This window comes from Procambarus clarkii, chromosome 72, assembly GCF_040958095.1.
Source record: "Procambarus clarkii isolate CNS0578487 chromosome 72, FALCON_Pclarkii_2.0, whole genome shotgun sequence".
NCBI lineage: Eukaryota > Metazoa > Arthropoda > Malacostraca > Decapoda > Cambaridae > Procambarus > Procambarus clarkii.
Genome location: NC_091221.1, coordinates 1261764 through 1283827, shown reverse-complemented (window position 1 = coordinate 1283827; position 22064 = coordinate 1261764).

Genomic DNA, 22064 nt, shown 5'->3' with positions numbered 1-22064 from the left:
TCCACCATCCCCTCTTCCTTTCCAGCATGCCCCACTCCCCCTGTCCATTTGTCCTCCCCACCATTCTCCATTCCCCCCATCCCCTCGTCCTCCCCACCATCTCTCACTTCCGTCCCCTCGTCATCCCCACCATTCCCCACTCCCTCATCCGATGACTTCCCAGATGGTCTGATGTTCCCATCACAAAAATTGGAAACATCAAGTGATCTGATGTTCTCATCACTGAAATATAAGAAAAACAGTTAAAAAATGAAATGAAAATATGAAAAAATAAAAAAATAAACTATACTCACGAAATGAACGGTATGGTTAACAACACAGCTCAATTCCAATGCAATTCCCACAAAATAATTAAATTAAAATGAAAATAAATCCAAATCTATGAAAATTCAATTTATCAATGCAATCAGAAACATTGAAATGGAATTGTAACATATTTAGTATAGCATGTGTGTTGCTCTTACATGCAACAGATGGCGCTGTTTTTGAAGAAAAGCATAGTTTTACCTGTCACAGGTGTGGCATCTATACTTATACTTACAAAATGAACGGTATGATAAACAACATAGCTCAGTTCCAACACAATGTCACACAAAATAATTCAGTAAAAAATAAAATAAATTGAAATCTATGAAAATAAAATTTATCAATGCAATTGGAAACATTGAAACGGAATTCATGACATATTTAGTATAGCGTTCATGTTGCTATTATGTGCAACAGATGGCGCTGTTTTTCAAAAACACATGTTTTTACCTGCCACAGGGGTGGCATCTATATAGTAGGTATATAAAAAAAAAACGCGCCTATTCAAATGCAATGTTGTGTCAAAATTTCAAAGCAATAGGCAAAGAGGTTTCGAAGATTTTCCTCACATGAAAAACACACGAAAAACACAGTTTTTCAGAAAAAGCATCTTTTTTTTACCGTCACAGACGTGACATCTATATAGGATGTATATAAGAACCTACTTGGATGCGAATGGAACGTTGTGTGAAAATTTCAAAGCAATCGGCGAAGAACTTTCGGAGATTAGCTATTTTGAACAAACGAACATATCTCTTTTTATATATATATAGATTATTTCTGCCATTCAGTAACTAGTTCTTTATCAAATGATATCAGCCGTATTACTGTTCCCATAACAAAATAGTTACAAAGTATTTAGTCTGTCACCAACTTTATTTAAAAAAAAAAAGTCAATGTAATACTCTTTATCAACGTAATATAACTTACCGACACTGTTCTTTAAAGAAAACTACTCTTTATTCAGTACAATATTTACCAAGACATTCTTTTTCATCATTTCTTAACTAAAATTATTCGTCAATCAACTGAAAATACTTACTTTCATCATTTCTTAACTAAAATTATTCGTCAATCAACTAAAAATACTTACTTTCATCATTTCTTAACTAAAATTATTCGTCAATCAACTGAAAATACTTACTTTCATCATTTCTTAACTAAAATTATTCGTCAATCAACTGAAAATACTTACTTTCATCATTTCTTAACTAAAATTATTCGTCAATCAACTGAAAATACTTACTTTCATCATTTCTTAACTAAAATTATTCGTCAATCAACTGAAAATACTTACTTTCATCATTTCTTAACTAAAATTATTCATCAATCAACTAAAAATAGTCGCATTCATCATGTTTTCTTGTCGTTTCTTAACTAAAATAACACTTCTTTCAACTGAAAATACTCAAGCTTAACTTCCTTCAACACTTAATTTAACTAAAGTTATTCATCCACATAACTAAAAATAGTAATATGTAACTTCTTTAAACACTTTTGTAACTAACAGTATACTTCGTGGAGTAAGAAAGATAGTCAAAAACATTTTTTGAGACATCAAGGGCACACTCAGACACACCAGTAACACACTCAAAGACGTCAGTAACACACTAAAAGACGTCAATAACACACTGAAAGACGTCAATAACACACTGAAAGACGTCAATAACACACTGAAAGACGTCAATAACACACTGAAAGACGTCAATAACACACTGAAAGACGTCAATAACACACTGAAAGACGTCAATAACACACTGAAAGACGTCAATAACACACTCAAATACGTCAATAACACACTGAAAGACGTCAATAACACACTGAAAGACGTCAATAACACACTGAAAGACGTCAATAACACACTGAAAGACGTCAATAACACACTGAAAGACGTCAATAACACACTGAAAGACGTCAATAACACACTGAAAGACGTCAATAACACACTGAAAGACGTCAATAACACACTCAAATACGTCATAACACACTGAAAGACGTCAATAACACACTCAAATACGTCAATAACACACTCAAATACGTCAATAACACACTCAAATACGTCAATAACACACTCAAATACGTCAATAACACACTCAAATACGTCAATAACACATTCAAAGACAAGAATAACAAGCTCAAAGGCCCTAAGAATACTATTCTCGCCTTCAAAAGTTATTCTCAGTCATAAAAGTTGTTTTCTAACTCTCCTTCGTTCGTCAAAGCTGTTCTCTAAGATATCAAAGTCGTTTTCTATGACATCTTCAGGCAATAAATCGCTCCCAAGTGTGAAAAACGTTGTTCTTTATTCAATAAATAAGAAAAATTGCTATCTTTTATGCAGTAATTGCTTTCACTAAGACATTTACAGTTAAACTCGTTAATAGCATTTAATGTCACAGAACACCGGTCTTTTTATGTAACTAATTCAACTTTTCATATCAAACTTACATTTCTTTTAATAATTATTCTGTTAAAATATATTTTCTTAGCCACTTTACCTTATATCTGTTCTCCGAACATCACTGCATAACCCTATCTAACCTAACTTACCTGTACTAGCCTACCCTAATATAATTTATCGTAACTTATGTAATAAACCCAACTTGTCCATACGTACCTAACCTTGCTCTCCTGAGCGAACCTAAATTATTATGTTAAATAAACAAATATTGGGCTAAAATTGGGCTATTAGTAGCGAAAAGGCACTTAAGAACATAAGAACATAAGAACAAAGGCAACTGCAGAAGGCCTATTGGCCCATACGAGGCAGCTCCTATTTATAACCACCCAATCCCACTCATATACTTGTCCAACCCGCGCTTGAAACAATCGAGGGACACCATCTCCACCACGTTACGCGGCAATTGGTTCCAACCCAACCCAACAACCCAACAACACTTGTAAATGCGGTCTCTGACAAATTTTGGTCTTAAAAATTTACTCACAATATTTGAATTTCCTCAAGAAACCTTTAAGTCCAAACCGGGAACTTTTGCCCTGAATTTCTCCCATAAGAATTCTTTAAGAACTTAGCGGGAAATGGCGAAATTTTCCTGGAAACCCTGAAGCGTTAGCGAAGACTGGCCCCCAAATTATCAGTCCTCGCTAACGCTTCATCCTTACTACTCTGGAGATGGTGGTGGTCGTGGTTGTGGTGGTGGTGGTACTGGAGAAGGTGGTGTTTGTGGTTGTGGTCGTGGTGGTGGTACAGGAGAAGGTGGTGTTTGTGGTTGTGGTGGTGGTGGTACTGGAGAAGGTGGTGTTTGTGGTTGTGGTCGTGGTGGTGGTACTGGAGAAGGTGGTGTTTGTGGTTGTGGTCGTGGTGGTGGTACAGGAGAAGGTGGTGTTTGTGGTTGTGGTCGTGGTGGTGGTACAGGAGAAGGTGGTGGTTGTGGTCGTGGTGGTGGTACTGGAGAAGGTGGTGTTTGTGGTTGTGGTCGTGGTGGTGGTACTGGAGAAGGTGGTGTTTGTGGTTGTGGTCGTGGTGGTGGTACTGGAGAAGGTGGTGGGGATACTGGAGATGGTGGTGGTTGTGGTGGTGGTAATAGAGATGTTGGTTGTGGTGGTGGTACTGGAGTTGGTGGTGGTTATGGTTGAGGTCGTGGTGGTGGTACTGGAGAAGGTGGTGGTTGTGGTGGTGGTACTGGAGTTGGTGGTGGTTATGGTTGTGGTGGTGGTACTGGCGATGGTGGTGGGGATACTGGAGATGGTGGTGGTTGTGGTGGTGGTACTGGAGAAGGTGGTGGTTAAGGTTGTGGTGGTGGTACTGGTAATGGTGGTGGTGGTACTGGCGATGGTGGTAGTGGTACTGGAGAAGGTAGTTGTTGTGGTGGTGGTGCTGGTACTGGTAATGGTGGTAGTGGTACTGGCGATGAGAGTAGTGGAGAGATTGGAGTCAGCGCCCCCCCTCCCCCCGCCACACACCCTGACTGTCTCAACACAAACTCTCCAAGTCAAACACCAGAGTAAAGCTGTATCGGAACAGTGGTCGAGGCCACTCTTGACCAGGCAGACGGGCCGCGGGCTGCCCAAACGGCTCTCATAGCAAGAAACAACATTCCTTAAGTTCTATGCTTCGAACTTCGATTGTTATTAATGAATTACTGACATCCTGAATCACAGGCCACAAAGACAGTTTGTGTACCAATATTCTGACACGTTTAAGGGTAGTTTGCACACGTTTAAGGTAGTTCCAGCGCCTGCAGTTGCTAGAGTTTTATTAGTTGACTCAAGTTCTGGCCGCTAGCGTTGCCTGGTTGTTGTGTCGTTATTGCGGGCAGTATTGACGTCTGGTGCTGTCAGACTTGTAAGAATAAGGGGCTGATAGAGGACAGTTGCTGGATGGAGGAGAATGAGATGGTTAGGAAAATAGAGATAGGAATAGTTGCAGCTAAAGCGGCGGGTGTGTGAACGGTTTGGTTCTTAAAGACATTCTTGCGTCAGGATTCTATAAGGATGGCCCTCTCTCTCTGGCTGGCCCTCTCTCTGGCTGGCCCTCTCTCTCTCTGGCTGGCTCTCTCTCCGCCTGGCCCTCTCTCTCTGGCTGGCTCTTCTCTGGCTGGCCCCCTTTCTCTCTCTAGCTGGGTCTCTCTCTCTCTGGCTGGCCCTCGCTCTCTGCCTGGCTCTCTCTCAGGCTAGACCTTTCTCTCTGGCTGGCCCCTCTCTCTCTGGCTGGCCCCTCTCTCTCTGGCTGACCCTCTCTCTCTCTCTCTCTCTCTCTCTCTCTCTCTCTCTCTCTCTCTCTCTCTCTCTCTCTCTCTCTCTCTCTCTCTCTCTCTCTCTCTGGCTAGCTCTCTCTCCGGCTGGCCCCCTCTCTCTCGGCTGGCCCCCTCTCTCTGGCTGGCCCTCTCTCTGGCTGGCCCTCTCTCTCTCGGCTGGCCCCCTCTCTCTGGCTGGCCCTCTCTCTGGCTGGCCCTCTCTCTCTCTCTGGCTGGCTGGCCCCTCTCTCTCTCTGGCAGGCTCCTTCTCTCTCTCTCTCTGGCTGGCTTTCTCTCTCTCTCTGGCTGGCCCTCTCTCTCTCTGGCTGGCTCTCTCTGGCTGGCCCTCTCTCTCTGGCTGGCCCTCTCTCTCTGGCTGGCCCTCTCTCTCTGCCTGGCCCTCTCTCTGGCTGGCTCTCTCTCTGGCTGGCCCTTTCTCTCTGGCTGGCCCTCTCTCTCTGGTTGGCCCTCTCTCTCTGGCTGGCCCTCTGTCTCTGGCTGGCCCTCTCTCTCTGGCTGGCCCTCTCTCTCTGGCTGGCCCTCTCTCTGGCTGGCCCTCTCTCTCTGGCTGGCTCTCTCTCTGGCTGGCTCTCTCTCTGGCTGGCCCTCTCTCTGGCTGGCTCTCTCTCTGGCTGACCCTCTCTCTGGCTGGCCCTCTCTCTGGCTTGCCCTCTCTCTCTGACTTGCCCTCTCTCTCTCTGGCTGGCTCTCTCTCTCTCTCTCTGGCTGGCTCTCTCTCTCTCTCTCTGGCTGGCTCTGTCTCTGGCTGGCCCTCTCTATCTCTGGCTGGCCCTCTCTTTCTCTCTAGCTGGCCCTCTCTCTCTCTGGCTGGCCCTCTCTCTGTCTGGCTCTCTCTCTCTGGCTGGCCCTCTCTCTCTGGCTGGCTCTCTCTCTGGCTGGCTCTCTCTCTGGCTGGCCCCCTCACTTTGGCTGGCTCTCTCTCTGGCTGGCCCTCTCTCTCTGGCTGGCTCTCTCTCTGGCTGGCTCTCTCTCTGGCTGGCCCTCTCTCTGGCTGGCCCTCTCTCTGGCTGGCTCTCTCTCTGGCTGGCCCTCTTTCTCTGGCTGGCCCTCTCTTTGGCTGGCCGTCTCTCTCTGACTGGCCCTCTCTCTCTGGCTGGCCCTCTCTCTCTGGCTGGCCCTCTCTTTGGCTGGCCCTCTCTCTCTGGCTGGCTCTCTCTGGCTGGCCCTCTCTCTTGCTGGCTCTCTCTGGCTGGCCCTCTCTCTCTCTGGCTGGCCCTCTCTCTCTGGCTGGCCCTCTCTCTCACTGGCTGGCCCTCTCTCTCTCTGGCTGGCCCTCTCTCTCTCTGGCTGGGCCTCTCTCTCTGGCTGGGCCTCTCTCTCTGGCTGGCCCTCTCTCTCTCTGGCTGGCCCTCTCTCTCTGGCTGGCCCTCTCTCTCACTGGCTGGCCCTCTCTCTCACTGGCTGGCCCTCTCTCTCTCTGGCTGGCCCTCTCTCTCTGGCTGGCCCTCTCTCTCTGGCTGGCCCTCTCTCTCTGGCTGGCCCTCTCTCTCTGGCTGGCCCTCTCTCTCTGGCTGGCCCTCTCTCTCTCTGGCTGGCTCTCTCTCTGGCTGGCCCTCTCTCTTGCTGGCTCTCTCTCTGGCTGGCCCTCTTTCTCTCTGGCTGTCCCTCTCTCTCTCTGGGTGGCCCTCTCTCTGGCTTGCCCTCTCTCTCTCTGGCTGGCTCTCTCTCTCTCTGGCTGGCTCTCTCTCTCTCTCTGGCTGGCCCTCTCTCTCTCTGGCTGGCCCTCTCTCTGGCTGGCCCTCTCTCTGGCTGGCCCTCTCTCTGGCTGGCCCTCTCTCTCTCTCTCTCTGGCTGGCTCTCTCTCTCTGGCTGGCCCTCTCTCTCTCTCTGGCTGGCCCTCTCTCTCTCTCTGGCTGGCCCTCTCTCTGGCTGGCCCTCTCTCTCTGGCTGGCTCTCTCTCTGGCTGGCCCTCTCTCTGGCTGGCCCTCTCTCTGGCTGGCCCTCTCTCTCTCTCTCTCTCTGGCTGGCCCTCTCTCTGGCTGGCCCTCTCTCTGGCTGGCTCTCTCTCTGGCTGGCTCTCTCTCTCTGGCTGGCTCTCTCTCTGGCTGGCCCTCTCTCTCTCTGGCTGGCTCTCTCTCTGGCTGGCCCTCTCTCTGGCTGGCCCTCTCTCTGGCTGGCCCTCTCTCTGGCTGGCTCTCTCTCTGGCTGGCCCTCTCTCTCTCTCTCTCTGGCTGGCTCTCTCTCTGGCTGGCCCTCTCTCTGGCTGGCCCTCTCTCTGGCTGGCTCTCTCTCTCTGGCTGGCTCTCTCTCTGGCTGGCCCCCTCTCTCTGGCTGGCCCTCTGTCTGGCTGGCCCTCTCTCTGGCTGGCCCCCTCTCTGGCTGGCCCTCTCTCTGGCTGGCTCTCTCTCTCTGGCTCGCTCTCTCTCTGGCTGGCCCCCTCTCTCTGGCTGGCCCTCTGTCTGGCTGGCCCTCTCTCTGGCTGGCCCTCTCTCTGGCTGGCTCTCTCTCTGGCTGGCCCCCTCTCTCTGGCTGACCCTCTGTCTGGCTGGCCCTCTCTCTCTGGCTGGCTCTCTCTCTGGCTGGCCCCCTCTCTCTGGCTGGCCCTCTGTCTGGCTGGCTCTCTCTCTGGCTGGCCCTCTCTCTGGCTGGCCCTCTCTCTGGCTAGCTCTCTCTCTCTGGCTGGCTCTCTCTCTGGCTGGCCCCCTCTCTCTGGCTGGCCCTCTGTCTGGCTGGCCCCCTCTCTCTGGCTGGCCCTCTCTCTGGCTGGCCCTCTCTCTCTCTCTCTCTGGCTGGCTCTCTCTCTGGCTGGCCCTCTCTCTGGCTGGCCCTCTCTCTCTCTCTCTCTGGCTGGCTCTCTCTCTGGCTGGCCCTCTCTCTGGCTGGCCCTCTCTCTCTCTCTGGCTGGCTCTCTCTCTGGCTGGCCCTCTCTCTGGCTGGCCCTCTCTCTGGCTGGCTCTCTCTCTCTGGCTGGCTCTCTCTCTGGCTGGCCCTCTGTCTGGCTGGCCCTCTCTCTGGCTGGCCCTCTCTCTGGCTGGCTCTCTCTCTGGCTGGCCCCCTCTCTCTGGCTGGCCCTCTGTCTGGCTGGCCCTCTGTCTGGCTAGCTCTCTCTCTCTGGCTGGCTCTCTCTCTGGCTGGCCCCCTCTCTCTGGCTAGCTCTCTCTCTCTGGCTGGCTCTCTCTCTGGCTGGCCCCCTCTCTCTGGCTGACTCTCTCTCTGGCTGGCATTCTCTCTGGCTGGCCCTCTCTCTCTGGCTGGCCCTCTCTCTCTGGCTGGCTCTCTCTCTGGCTGGCCCTCTCTCTCTGGCTGGCCCTCTCTCTCTGGCTGGCTCTCTCTCTGGCTGGCCCTCTCTCTCTGGCTGGCCCTCTCTCTCTGGCTGGCTCTCTCTCTGGCTGGCCCTCTCTCTCTCTGGCTGGCTCTCTCTCTGGCTGGCCCTCTGTCTGCCTGGCCCTCTCTCTGGCTAGCTCTCTCTCTCTGGCTGGCTCTCTCTCTGCTGGCCCCCTCTCTCTGGCTGGCATTCTCTCTGGCTGGCCCTCTCTCTCTGGCTGGCCCTCTCTCTCTGGCTGGCTCTCTCTCTCTGGCTGGCCCTCTCTCTCTGGCTGGCCCTCTCTCTCTGGTTGGCCCTCTCTCTCTCTGGCTGGCCCTCTGTCTGGCTGGCCCTCTCTCTCTGGCTGGCCCTCTCTCTCTGACTGGCCCTCTCTCTCTCTGGCTGGCTCTCTCTCTGGCTGGCCCTCTCTCTCTGGCTGGCCCTCTCTCTCTCTGGCTGGCTCTCTCTCTGGCTGGCCCTCTGTCTGGCTGGCCCTCTCTCTCTGGCTGGCTCTCTCTCTGGCTAGCTCTCTCTCTCTGGCTGGCTCTCTCTCTGGCTGGCCCTCTCTCTCTGGCTAGCTCTCTCTCTCTGGCTGGCCCTCTGTCTGGCTGGCCCCCTCTCTCTGGCTGACTCTCTCTCTGGCTGGCATTCTCTCTGGCTGGCCCTCTCTCTCTGGCTGGCTCTCTCTCTGGCTGGCCCTCTCTCTGGCTGGCCCTCTCTCTGGCTGGCCCTCTCTCTGGCTGGCTCTCTCTCTGGCTGGCCCCCTCTCTCTGGCTGGCCCTCTGTCTGGCTGGCCCTCTGTCTGGCTGGCTCTCTCTCTGGCTGGCTCTCTCTCTCTGGCTGGCCCTCTCTCTGGCAGACCCTCTCTGGCTGGGCCTCTCTCTGGCCGGCTCTCTCTCTGGCTGGCCCTCTCTCTCTGGCTGGCTCTCTCTCTCTGGCTGGCTCTCTCTCTGGCTGGCCCTGTCTCTGGCTGGCCCTCTCTCTCTGGCTGGCCCTCTCTCTCTGGCTGGCTCTCTCTCTCTCTCTGGCTGGCTCTCTCTCTGGCTGACCCTCTCTCTCTGGCTGGCTCTCTCTCTGGCTGGCCCTCTCTCTCTGGCTGGCCTTCTCTCTCTGGCTGGCTCTCTCTCTGGCTGGCTCTCTCTCTGGCTGGCCCTCTCTCTCTGGCTGGCCCTCTCTCTGGCTGGCCCTGTTTCTGGCTGGCCCTCTCTCTCTGGCAGACCCTCTCTCTCTGGCTGGCCTTCTCTCTCTGGCCGGCTCTCTCTCTGGCTGGCTCTCTCTCTCTGGCTGGCCCTCTCTCTCTGGCTGGCTCTCTCTCTCTGGCTGGCCCTCTCTCTCTGGCAGACCCTCTCTCTCTGGCTGGCCTTCTCTCTCTGGCCGGCTCTCTCTCTGGCTGGCTCTCTCTCTCTGGCTGGCCCTCTCTCTCTGGCTGGCTCTCTCTCTCTGGCTGGCCCTCTCTCTCTGGCCGGCTCTCTCTCTGGCTGGCTCTCTCTCTCTGGCTGGCCCTCTCTCTCTGGCTGGCTCTCTCTCTCTCTGGCTGGCCCTCTCTCTTTGGCTGGCTCTCTCTCTCTGGCTGGCCTCTCTCTCTCTAGCTGGCTCTCTCTCTCTGGCTGGCTCTCTCTCTCTGGCTGGCCCTCTCTCTCTGGCTGGCTCTCTCTCTCTGGCTGGGCCTCTCTCTCTCTGGCTGGCCCTCTCTCTCTGGCTGACCCTCTCTCTCTGGCTGGCTCTCTCTCTCTGGCTGACCCTCTCTCTGGCTGGCCCTCTCTCTGGCTGGCTCTCTCTCTGGCTGACCCTCTCTCTGGCTGACCCTCTCTCTGGCTGGCCCTCTCTCTGGCTGGCCCTCTCTCTGGCTGGCCCTCTCTCTGGCTGGCCCTCTCTCTCTCTGGCTGGCTCTCTCTCTGGCTGGCCCTCTGTCTGCCTGGCCCTCTCTCTGGCTAGCTCTCTCTCTCTGGCTGGCTCTCTCTCTGGCTGGCCCCCTCTCTCTGGCTGGCATTCTCTCTGGCTGGCCCTCTCTCTCTGGCTGGCCCTCTCTCTCTGGTTGGCCCTCTCTCTCTCTGGCTGGCCCTCTGTCTGGCTGGCCCTCTCTCTCTGGCTGGCCCTCTCTCTCTGACTGGCCCTCTCTCTCTCTGGCTGGCTCTCTCTCTGGCTGGCCCTCTCTCTCTGGCTGTCCCTCTCTCTCTCTGGCTGGTTCTCTCTCTGGCTGGCCCTCTGTCTGGCTGGCCCTCTCTCTCTGGCTGGCTCTCTCTCTGGCTAGCTCTCTCTCTCTGGCTGGCTCTCTCTCTGGCTGGCCCTCTCTCTCTGGCTAGCTCTCCCTCTCTGGCTGGCCCTCTGTCTGGCTGGCCCCCTCTCTCTGGCTGACTCTCTCTCTGGCTGGCATTCTCTCTGGCTGGCCCTCTCTCTCTGGCTGGCTCTCTCTCTGGCTGGCCCTCTCTCTGGCTGGCCCTCTCTCTGGCTGGTCCTCTCTCTGGCTGGCTCTCTCTCTGGCTGGCCCCCTCTCTCTGGCTGGCCCTCTGTCTGGCTGGCCCTCTGTCTGGCTGGCTCTCTCTCTGGCTGGCTCTCTCTCTCTGGCTGGCCCTCTCTCTGGCAGACCCTCTCTCTCTGGCTGGGCCTCTCTCTGGCCGGCTCTCTCTCTGGCTGGCCCTCTCTCTCTGGCTGGCTCTCTCTCTCTGGCTGGCTCTCTCTCTGGCTGGCCCTGTCTCTGGCTGGCCCTCTCTCTCTGGCTGGCCCTCTCTCTCTGGCTGGCTCTCTCTCTCTCTCTGGCTGGCTCTCTCTCTGGCTGACCCTCTCTCTCTGGCTGGCTCTCTCTCTGGCTGGCCCTCTCTCTCTGGCTGGCCTTCTCTCTCTGGCTGGCTCTCTCTCTGGCTGGCTCTATCTCTGGCTGGCCCTCTCTCTCTGGCTGGCCCTCTCTCTGGCTGGCCCTGTTTCTGGCTGGCCCTCTCTCTCTGGCAGACCCTCTCTCTCTGGCTGGCCTTCTCTCTCTGGCCGGCTCTCTCTCTGGCTGGCTCTCTCTCTCTGGCTGGCCCTCTCTCTCTGGCTGGCTCTCTCTCTCTGGCTGGCCCTCTCTCTCTGGCAGACCCTCTCTCTCTGGCTGGCCTTCTCTCTCTGGCCGGCTCTCTCTCTGGCTGGCTCTCTCTCTCTGGCTGGCCCTCTCTCTCTGGCTGGCTCTCTCTCTCTGGCTGGCCCTCTCTCTCTGGCCGGCTCTCTCTCTGGCTGGCTCTCTCTCTCTGGCTGGCCCTCTCTCTCTGGCTGGCTCTCTCTCTCTCTGGCTGGCCCTCTCTCTTTGGCTGGCTCTCTCTCTCTGGCTGGCCTCTCTCTCTCTAGCTGGCTCTCTCTCTCTGGCTGGCTCTCTCTCTCTGGCTGGCTCTCTCTCTCTGGCTGGCTCTCTCTCTCTGGCTGGCCCTCTCTCTCTGGCTGGCCCTCTCTCTCTGGCTGGCTCTCTCTCTCTGGCTGGGCCTCTCTCTCTCTGGCTGGCCCTCTCTCTCTGGCTGACCCTCTCTCTCTGGCTGGCTCTCTCTCTCTGGCTGACCCTCTCTCTGGCTGGCCCTCTCTCTGGCTGGCTCTCTCTCTGGCTGACCCTCTCTCTGGCTGACCCTCTCTCTGGCTGGCCCTCTCTCTGGCTGGCCCTCTCTCTGGCTGGCCCTCTCTCTGGCTGGCTCTCTCTCTCTGGCTGGCCCTCTCTCTCTGGCTGGCTCTCTCTCTGGCTGACCCTCTCTCTCTGGCTGGCTCTCTCTCTCTGGCTGACCCTCTCTCTGGCTGGCCCTCTCTCTGGCTGGCCCTCTCTCTGGCTGGCTCTCTCTCTGGCTGACCCTCTCTCTCTGGCTGGCTCTCTCTCTCTGGCTGACCCTCTCTCTGGCTGGCCCTCTCTCTGGCTGGCTCTCTCTCTGGCTGGCCCTGTCTCTCTGGCTGGCTCTCTCTCTGGCTGACCCTCTCTCTCTGGCTGGCTCTCTCTCTCTGGCTGGCTCTCTCTCTCTGGCTGACCCTCTCTCTGGCTGGCCCTCTCTCTGGCTGGCTCTCTCTCTGGCTGGCCCTGTCTCTGGCTGGCCCTATAAGTCGTACGTATTTCTGTCTTAGACGGCGGGTCAGCATTTATGACGCGTATGTTGGCTTCAGTAAGATTTTGTGTAACAACAACATCTGCGTTGATAAATTTTAGTTGAAATCTTATTTGGTTTGTAATGCTGCTCTGTGTGTGGTAATGTTTCAGTGGTCTGTCGGGCATTTCTCCACAGTGCTGACATTTTCTCCCTTCTCTAGAACCAGTAAGCTTATATCCTATGCACATGGGCATCTAACCCTTATGCGGCAAGAATGCACTTCTGTTTTTTCTATTGCAGGCTTCCTTGAAAATAATTTGTTCCTAATTTGATGATTTCTTGTGCCTCCCCGACAGATGGTGATGCCGCAGCTGTTGCATTATGGTCACTGTGCATGTTTTGTGTTGCTCTCTCAGTACAGTCTCTGTGACATGTGAATGAATACTTTACTTTTCTTAGTTGTAATTTGACAGTTTCATCTAAAATGTCATTCAGTGGTTCACTGTCACATAACTTGGCACCCGGTTGATAAGAATGTGACTACCGTAACATTTGAGAGAGTCAGTCACAGTGCGAGGGTGTGTAAGCTGGAGCTCCGAGTGTGTCCTGATAGTGATCATGGAAGGTGTAGTGAGGGAGCTGTGCGGAGCTCTGAGGGCAGAGTTGGAGTCCCTGCAGGAGCAGCTAAGACATGAAACAACGTCAAGAGGAGAAGAAGAAACCTCAACGCAACGCAGGCTTCTCTTGAAGCCTCTAGAGAAGAAGCATGAAACAACGTCAAGAGGAGAAGAAACCTCAACGCAACGCAGGCTTCTCTTGAAGCCTCTAGAGAAGAAGCATGAAACAACGTCAAGAGGAGAAGAAACCTCAACGCAACGCAGGCTTCTCTTGAAGCCTCTAGAGAAGAAGCATGAAACAACGTCAAGAGGAGAAGAAACCTCAACGCAACGCAGGCTTCTCTTGAAGCCTCTAGAGAAGAAGCATGAAACAACGTCAAGATGAAGCAAAGGAGGAGAGCAGAATTAGAAAATCTTCGTCGTGGAGTGTCCCAAAGGACAGGAGACTTAAGAAAACTCTGACAAGGCCACCTACAGATGTCCTGAAGACCTCCAACTCATTCGCCGTGCTGGAAGACGAGTGCTGTAGGCAGACTGCAGTTCACCCGAGAGACAAACCAGCGAAGGGAGCGCAGGGAAAGGAAGTTGCTAAACGAATTTTTTTGGTTGGTGATTCCCAAGGGAGGTATTTGGATAGATCTTTTTGTGCCAGAGATAGGGGGAACAGGTTAAGGGTTTGCTATCCGGGAGCTGGAATTGTTGACATTGTAAACAACATGAACGAGATTATTGCTGGAAATGGGAACAAACCTATTATTTGTATCAGTGCAGGTGGAAATGATGTTGGGCGAGTTAGGAGTGAGGCACTGATACAGAGGTTTAAGACAGCCATAGAATTAGAAGCAAGGGAGGAATCCCGATCACATGTGGCATTCTTCCAAGAAAGAGAATTGGAAACGAATTGTTGTCGAGGGCCCTTGGTGTCAATTGTCGACTGGACAAATATTGTAAATCAAATGCAATATCATTCATTGATAGCTGAGATTAATTCTATGGAAAGAATGACATGTATGCTCGGGATGGGGTGCATTTATCTAGGGCTGGGGCTGTTGCTGATACCAACTCGTTGGATTTTGTGGCTGGAGGGGGTTTGTTTGGGTTTAAACTGTTAGTAGATAGTTGTATGGGGATGGATATGGGGAAAGGAGGCATTAAAAGTATGAGTTGGTCGGGGAAAAATTTATAAAAGGAACAGGGAAGGGGAAGGGCCTCAAAATAGCAATACACTTAAGGTATATTACACGAACAGTAGAAGTTTAAGAAACAAAATAATTTTTTTTTTTTTTTTTTTTTTTTTTGAGATATATAGAAGAGTTGTTACATTCTTGTACAGCCACTAGTACGCGTAGCGTTTCGGGCAAGTCCTTAATCCTATGGTCCCTGGAATACGATCCCCTGCCGCGAAGAATCGTTTTTTCATCCAAGTACACATTTTACTGTTGCGTTAAACAGAGGCTACAGTTAAGGAATTGCGCCCAGTAAATCCTCCCCGGCCAGGATACGAACCCATGACATAGCGCTCGCGGAACGCCAGGCGAGTGTCTTACCACTACACCACGGAGACTGTGATTTAAATGATTTAAATGCTCTTGTCTGCACAAAAATACTATATATTATTGCACTTACAGAATCATGGATAAATATAGAAAACAGAAAGCTATTAGCTGAATTTCAAATAAACCGATTAAAACTATCTCACACAGATAGATATATCAGAAGAGAAGAGGGATGTTGTTGTTGTCATAGCTTCAGCTACTTGGAACTCAAAGTTCCAAGTAGCACGGGCTATGGTGAGCCCGTTTTTTCCGAGAAGGGGGAGTAGCCATATATGTTAGGGAAAATTTGAAATGTAGTCTCAAAGAGGGAATCAAACTGAGCCACACACAGAACCTATTTGGTTACAATTAAAAGAAAAAGCTAAAAAACTTATAACAAGAGTTATATACAGGCCACCAAACTTAGACTGAGAATGGAACCAAAGCATCTACGGGATGAAACATCTAGAGCATCTAGGTCATACAATATTTGCGTAATGGGCGTAATGGTTTTAATGAAATAAACTGGCTGAACAGACCAGGAAATAATGAAGCAGAAGATTTTATGGAAATAATAGTCGATTATAGTAACTCCAACACATTAAGAAAACAATGCATGAAAATAATATTTTAGACTTAAGTGTTAACCAACAGGGAGACACAAATTATTGATAACGAAATAGGGAGTGAGCTAGGAACGGTGATCACAAGGAAATCAGATTTAGCATAGAATTGAATAGATTTATAGGATAAATTTATGTTAAAGTGCCAGATTTCCGAAAAGCTGATTTTAATGGCTAGGAATTTTTAGGGGTAAAACAGATTGGAAAGTCCTGGGCATGGGGCGTGGGCCGGTCTTGGAGCGAGACGTGAACCCAGCGATGGGTGATGTAAGTAGGGATTTTGACGTGGATTCAAAATATAAATTATTTAAAAATATTCTAAGCAAAGCACAGGAACATAGTATACCATACAAATTGAATAGATTGAATACCAATGACCCGAAATGGATAACAAAGGATCTAAAGAACCGTATAGGTAGAAAGAGAGCTTGGTACAAAAGAATTAGGAATGGGAAGTCAGTTTAGAACAAGAATTCGTCCAATTAGTTAGAAATGTTAAAAAGGAGATAACGAGGGCAAAAAGAAGCTATGAAGTTCGCATAGCAGGGCAAGCAATGACAAATCCTAAAGGTTTCTTTCAGTTATATCAATCGAAGATTAGGGAAAGGATAGGTCCATTAAAACCTTGGACAGGTTAGATAACTGACAATGCCGAAGCAACTGAGCTAATGGGCAACACAAATGCGAACAAGCTTGAATGGTCCCCCATGGCTTGGGGACCATTCAATTTGTTCACATTTGTGTTGCTCACGTGGCCCCTCAAAGTGAGGTGATTCGATGAAATATTTTTGCCTGAGTTGACCACCGAGTGCTCTCGGATCTTGGATAAATAGTCTCACGACTACCAAAATTTTTGTAGAGTCGTGTGGTCTAGTGGTTAAAGAACCAAGTACACCATGGTGCATAGTGCTCCTGGCTGTCTGGATTCGAATCCTTTTGAGGTGGAGTTTTCAGTTATATATATATATATATATATATATATATATATATATATATATATATATATATATATATATATATATATATATATATATATATAATATAATATATATATATGTTGTTAAATATGACCGAAAAGGTAAGATTAATAATTGTAACACGAATTTTCTCAATATTTCTTATGTTTCTTTTCACTATCGATGGTAATTGAAAATCAATTCTCCAAAATTCATTTTTATTTCTAGTCTGATGCTACGCCTGAACGCGTTTCATAATAACTTATTACATTTTCAAAGACTTTAGTTTACACACACAACTGTAACCTGTAAACACGCTGTTGTTGTTGTTGTTGTTTTAGATTTAGCTACTCAGAACGAAGTGTTCATGTAGCACGGGCTATGGTGAGCCCGAAATTGAGTACGGTTATTCGCGATAACTTTGTTACTGTGATATTTGGGTTTAAGTTTAAAATAGAGGTGGGGATTCCTCCGTTTTCTGAATTTATTTTTCGCGTCTGTTTCAGTGCACTGGTTTTAGTCTTGTTTTAATAACATTATCTTGGTGGCGGATGTAAATGCAAAATGCTCACTAATGAGTCCCATTCCTCAACGGCTTTTCTAATCATTGTAGTCGCGGTGGAATGTGCATCTAATGCATCTGCTATCATAGGCCAGGAGCTAGCCTTTTAATCCCCAGGCAAGTTGAAGACTGGCTTGATGATGACGTCATTGACCATTGGTGATGCCTGTGCAAGGGTCGCTGAGGTAACGCTAAACACACGAGACAGGGCCCGACCTTTTAATCCCCTTGAGGTAAATGGCAGGGGCCATAGAGCGACTTGTGGAAAAAATTCGAGAAAACCCAGGGGCCTTAGAGCGACTTTTTAATCCCCTTGAACGTGCCTGTGCAGGCTCGCTGAGCTAACGAAATTTTGGGATGACTGGAGGTGACTGTTTAATCCACTTGAGCGAAACTGGCAGGGGTCTATGACCGGCCTTGGAAAAGAAAATGAAAATATCCCGGGGCCTATGGCCGACCAGGGGAAAAACATAACAAAAAAAAAACAGGCCCTTTGGGTGGCCGTTGGGAAAAGCAAAACGGTCGCTCATAGGCCCGGTTTCCACTACTGCCCCAGTAGTGGGGAACGAGACGTAGACCGGTCGTTTTTTTTTTTTCAGGGTCGATTTACACACCCTGTGTTTTGCGAACTTTTTTCCAGGGTCGGTCTACGCACTCCCCAGTTTTACAAACTTTTTCAGGGGTCGGTCTACCCACCCTGGGTTTTCTCGAATTTTTTCCTTAAGTCGCTCTATGGCCCCTGCCATTTACCTCAAGGGGATTAAAAGGTCGGGCCCTGTCTCGTGTGTTTAGCGTTACCTCAGCGACCCTTACACAGGCATCGCCAATGGTTGTCTCCTCATAATTACCTTGACCACCTCACCTGGCTCTGTCTCGTGTGTTTTGCGTTACCTCAGCGACCCTTACACAGGCATCGCCAATGGTTGTCTCCTCATAATTACCTTGACCACCTCACCTGGCTCTGTCTCGTGTGTTTTGCGTTACCTCAGCGACCCTTACACAGGCATCGCCAATGGTTGTCTCCTCATAATTACCTTGACCACCTCACCTGGCTCTGTCTCGTGTGTTTTGCGTTACCTCAGCGACCCTTACACAGGCATCGCCAATGGTTGTCTCCTCATAATTACCTTGACCACCTCACCTGGCTCTGTCTCGTGTGTTTTGCGTTACCTCAGCGACCCTTACACAGGCATCGCCAATGGTTGTCTCCTCATAATTACCTTGACCACCTCACCTGGCTCAGTGTAGGTGTGTGGGTGGGTGGTCGTAGTCTCAGGGTGGTTAAGTATAGCGACTACAGAATATATTGATATTCAGGGCCCAGATTCGACAACACTGCTCCTGTGCCAGGTAAGTCCACTACGGCTCACCATAGCTCGTGCTACTTGGAACTTGTTTCGAGTAGCTTAATCTATAACAACAACAACAACCTGTGGCTTAACAACACAATTCTACATCACTAAGGCTGAAGAGTAATGGACTAAGGTCATACGAAACAGTCGGCTGTACTCAGTTTTGCATTCAGCAACATTATTCCTTCTCCTCTAACCAGGGGGGAATTCTGAAGGGCGAAACTCGGGACAAATAATAGCTTTTTCACCGAGTCAACACAGTAAGATTTTCCCTGATCCTCCTCTTGCAGTGAGCAGGATTCGGACACCGTTTCTGGGAGGAATACTATTCTTTGTTTTCTCCTCACATTTCACACATATTTAGAAGCCAAAAAAGGAAGAACAAACCTATAAACATTGTTTCTTTTCTCCCATTTCTTTACGTGTCATGTGTCAGTTGTTTTTGATGATGAATTGTGGAGCCACCAATCTGGGTAACATGGAGATCGACGCATCAAGACCGAAGAGGGCTCGTGCACCTTCACCAAATTAACCCTCGACCTCGAAGGCGAGAAGACAAGCTGACCCTCATACCGCAGTCTCTGAATTCCTACCAGCAGCAATGATTGAAACCCTCAAGGATTCTCTCTCCCACGTCTCAGGAGAGGAGTGGGAAAATGGACTATCAGAGACCTTGCTCAGGTATGAGCAAGGTCCACAGCTCCCGGCAGGCACCCTACACGGTGTCTGAACAGGAGCAGGTTCATCCACATTGAAGTACCTTCCTTTCTCCCCAGACCCGGAGGATCTACTCCAAGTACACGACATCACACCACTAGTACATACAATGATGGGAAAAAAGGCCCGTTTCGAAGTGGACCGTTTTTTCCTGCCAGAGGAAACAGAGATTATAGCGCTCGTGAAACCAATCTTTACGACCATAGAGTACCTGAAAGACAAACTCTCACACATTCAGCGCTCAACCAGACTAGGACTATATCCTTGACTGCCTGGCCCTGCAGGTATGTTTTCCATTTTTCTCTACTGGTATCCCGATTCTGCCAGGTCTCAGCAATTTCATTAATAAGGTAAACTTAGCAAAAGCTAGGGCGTCCATGGCAACCTACACGCTGTTCCTCAAAGCCTCCCACACAATGGAGATGACTAAAATTGACCTCATTGTAGCCCATCTCCTAATGAAAGGATAGGACGAAAAGAGGATAGAGACCACCATGTGGGAAGGTTTTAGATGGAAGACGGCCCCGAAGCAGGGCAACCTGGAGAGACCCTATGACGGACGCCTCATGATGATATCATTGCAAACGTCGCACAGGTACGATAAGTTTTTCTCGAATCCCCAGGAAGGTACAATGTAAAGCCTGCTGAATGCTCTCAACAGGGCGCTAAACCAAGGGCAACCAGTGAAGCAACAACCTGAGCAGCGGGAAGCCCGGGCAGCCCCCACCCGCTAAACACACACCGAAACTACGACGTTGGTACAACGTTCGAACAAGTTTTAACACCACCTAACCAATTATAACAATATATCAAGTTGTAACAACGTTCCAATACGTCATAAACACATTAAACCAAGATGTAACAACTTTATTACAAGTTGTTACAAGCGGAAAATAGAGACAGTTTCGGTTTGTGTTTCCAGGGCAGGTCCGTACTTGAGCTTCCGGATGACGAGGACATTAGCCTACGTCCTAACCAAGGTATGCCCCCTCCCACCAAACCTGTCCTTCAGCCCCAAAAACCTAGGAACCCCTAACCAGGCCACAGAACAAAACCAGAGGAGGAGCCCTTCCAGACAGACACGCCAAAGAGATGACTCTTGGGCAAACTACGGAGGGTTGAACGATCGAGACAGATCCAGAGCTGGGTGGGAAAACCCACTAAGAAATAACAGGGACAGATATCAAGGAAACATAGGGTATAACAACAGACCCCCCTCCCCTAGGCAGAACTACCGCCCTAACGATAAAGGTAATTATAACAATAGGGGACATCATTTTTTCCGAAAGAACAGAGACAGGAGCAGGTACGACAAGAGACAGGGACAGCAGACGTCATGCAGGGAACAACAACAAGACCAGACGCTGGAACAGCACGAACAGAGGCCAGCAGGGAGGAGGCAGAGATGCAGAGTGGAACGATGGAGGGCAGAGAAGAAACGGAAACAACGCGAACTACAGCAGAGGAAAATTATATATATATATATATATATATATATATATATATATATATATATATATATATATATATATATATATATATATATATATATATATATAACTGAAAACTCACACCCCAGAAGTGACTCGAACCCATACTCCCAGAAGCAACACAACTGGTATGTACAAGACGCCTTAATCCACTTGACCATCACGACCGGACATAATGAGGTGATAGCCGAGGCTATATGAACCACCCCACCGCCGGCACTCGGATAGTTATCTTGGGCATAGCATTTTACCAAATCACCTCATTCTTTGGGGCACACGTGAGGAACACAAATGCGAACAAGCCTGAATGGTCCCCAGGACATATGCAACTGAAAACTCACACCCCAGAAGTGACTCGAACCCATACTCCCAGAAGCAACACAACTGGTATGTACAAGACGCCTTAATCCACTTGACCATCACGACCGGACATAATGAGGTGATAGCCGAGGCTATATGAACCACCCCACCGCCGGCACTCGGATAGTTATCTTGGGCATAGCATTTTACCAAATCACCTCATTCTTTGGGGCACACGTGAGGAACACAAATGCGAACAAGCCTGAATGGTCCCCAGGACATATGCAACTGAAAACTCACACCCCAGAAGTGACTCGAACCCATACTCCCAGAAGCAACACAACTGGTATGTACAAGACGCCTTAATCCACTTGACCATCACGACCGGACATAATGAGGTGATAGCCGAGGCTATATGAACCACCCCACCGCCGGCACTCGGATAGTTATCTTGGGCATAGCATTTTACCAAATCACCTCATTCTTTGGGGCACACGTGAGGAACACAAATGCGAACAAGCCTGAATGGTCCCCAGGACATATGCAACTGAAAACTCACACCCCAGAAGTGACTCGAACCCATACTCCCAGAAGCAACACAACTGGTATGTACAAGACGCCTTAATCCACTTGACCATCACGACCGGACATAATGAGGTGATAGCCGAGGCTATATGAACCACCCCACCGCCGGCACTCGGATAGTTATCTTGGGCATAGCATTTTACCAAATCACCTCATTCTTTGGGGCACACGTGAGGAACACAAATGCGAACAAGCCTGAATGGTCCCCAGGACATATGCAACTGAAAACTCACACCCCAGAAGTGACTCGAACCCATACTCCCAGAAGCAACACAACTGGTATGTACAAGACGCCTTAATCCACTTGACCATCACGACCGGACATAATGAGGTGATAGCCGAGGCTATATGAACCACCCCACCGCCGGCACTCGGATAGTTATCTTGGGCATAGCATTTTACCAAATCACCTCATTCTTTGGGGCACACGTGAGGAACACAAATGCGAACAAGCCTGAATGGTCCCCAGGACATATGCAACTGAAAACTCACAAATGCTTGTTCGCATTTGTGTTCCTCACGTGTGCCCCAAAGAATGAGGTGATTTGGTAAAATGCTATGCCCAAGATAACTATCCGAGTGCCGGCGGTGGGGTGGTTCATATAGCCTCGGCTATCACCTCATTATGTCCGGTCGTGATGGTCAAGTGGATTAAGGCGTCTTGTACATACCAGTTGTGTTGCTTCTGGGAGTATGGGTTCGAGTCACTTCTGGGGTGTGAGTTTTCAGTTGCATATGTCCTGGGGACCATTCAGGCTTGTTCGCATATATATATATATATATATATATATATATATATATATATATATATATATATATATATATATACATATATATACACATATATACACATATATATACACATATATACATACATATACATACATATATAAATATATATATAATATATATAATATATATATATATGTCGTACCTAGTAGCCAGAATGCACTTCTCGGCCTACTATGCAAGGCCCGATTTGCCTAATAAGCCAAGTTTTCCTGAATTAATATATTTTCTCTAATTTT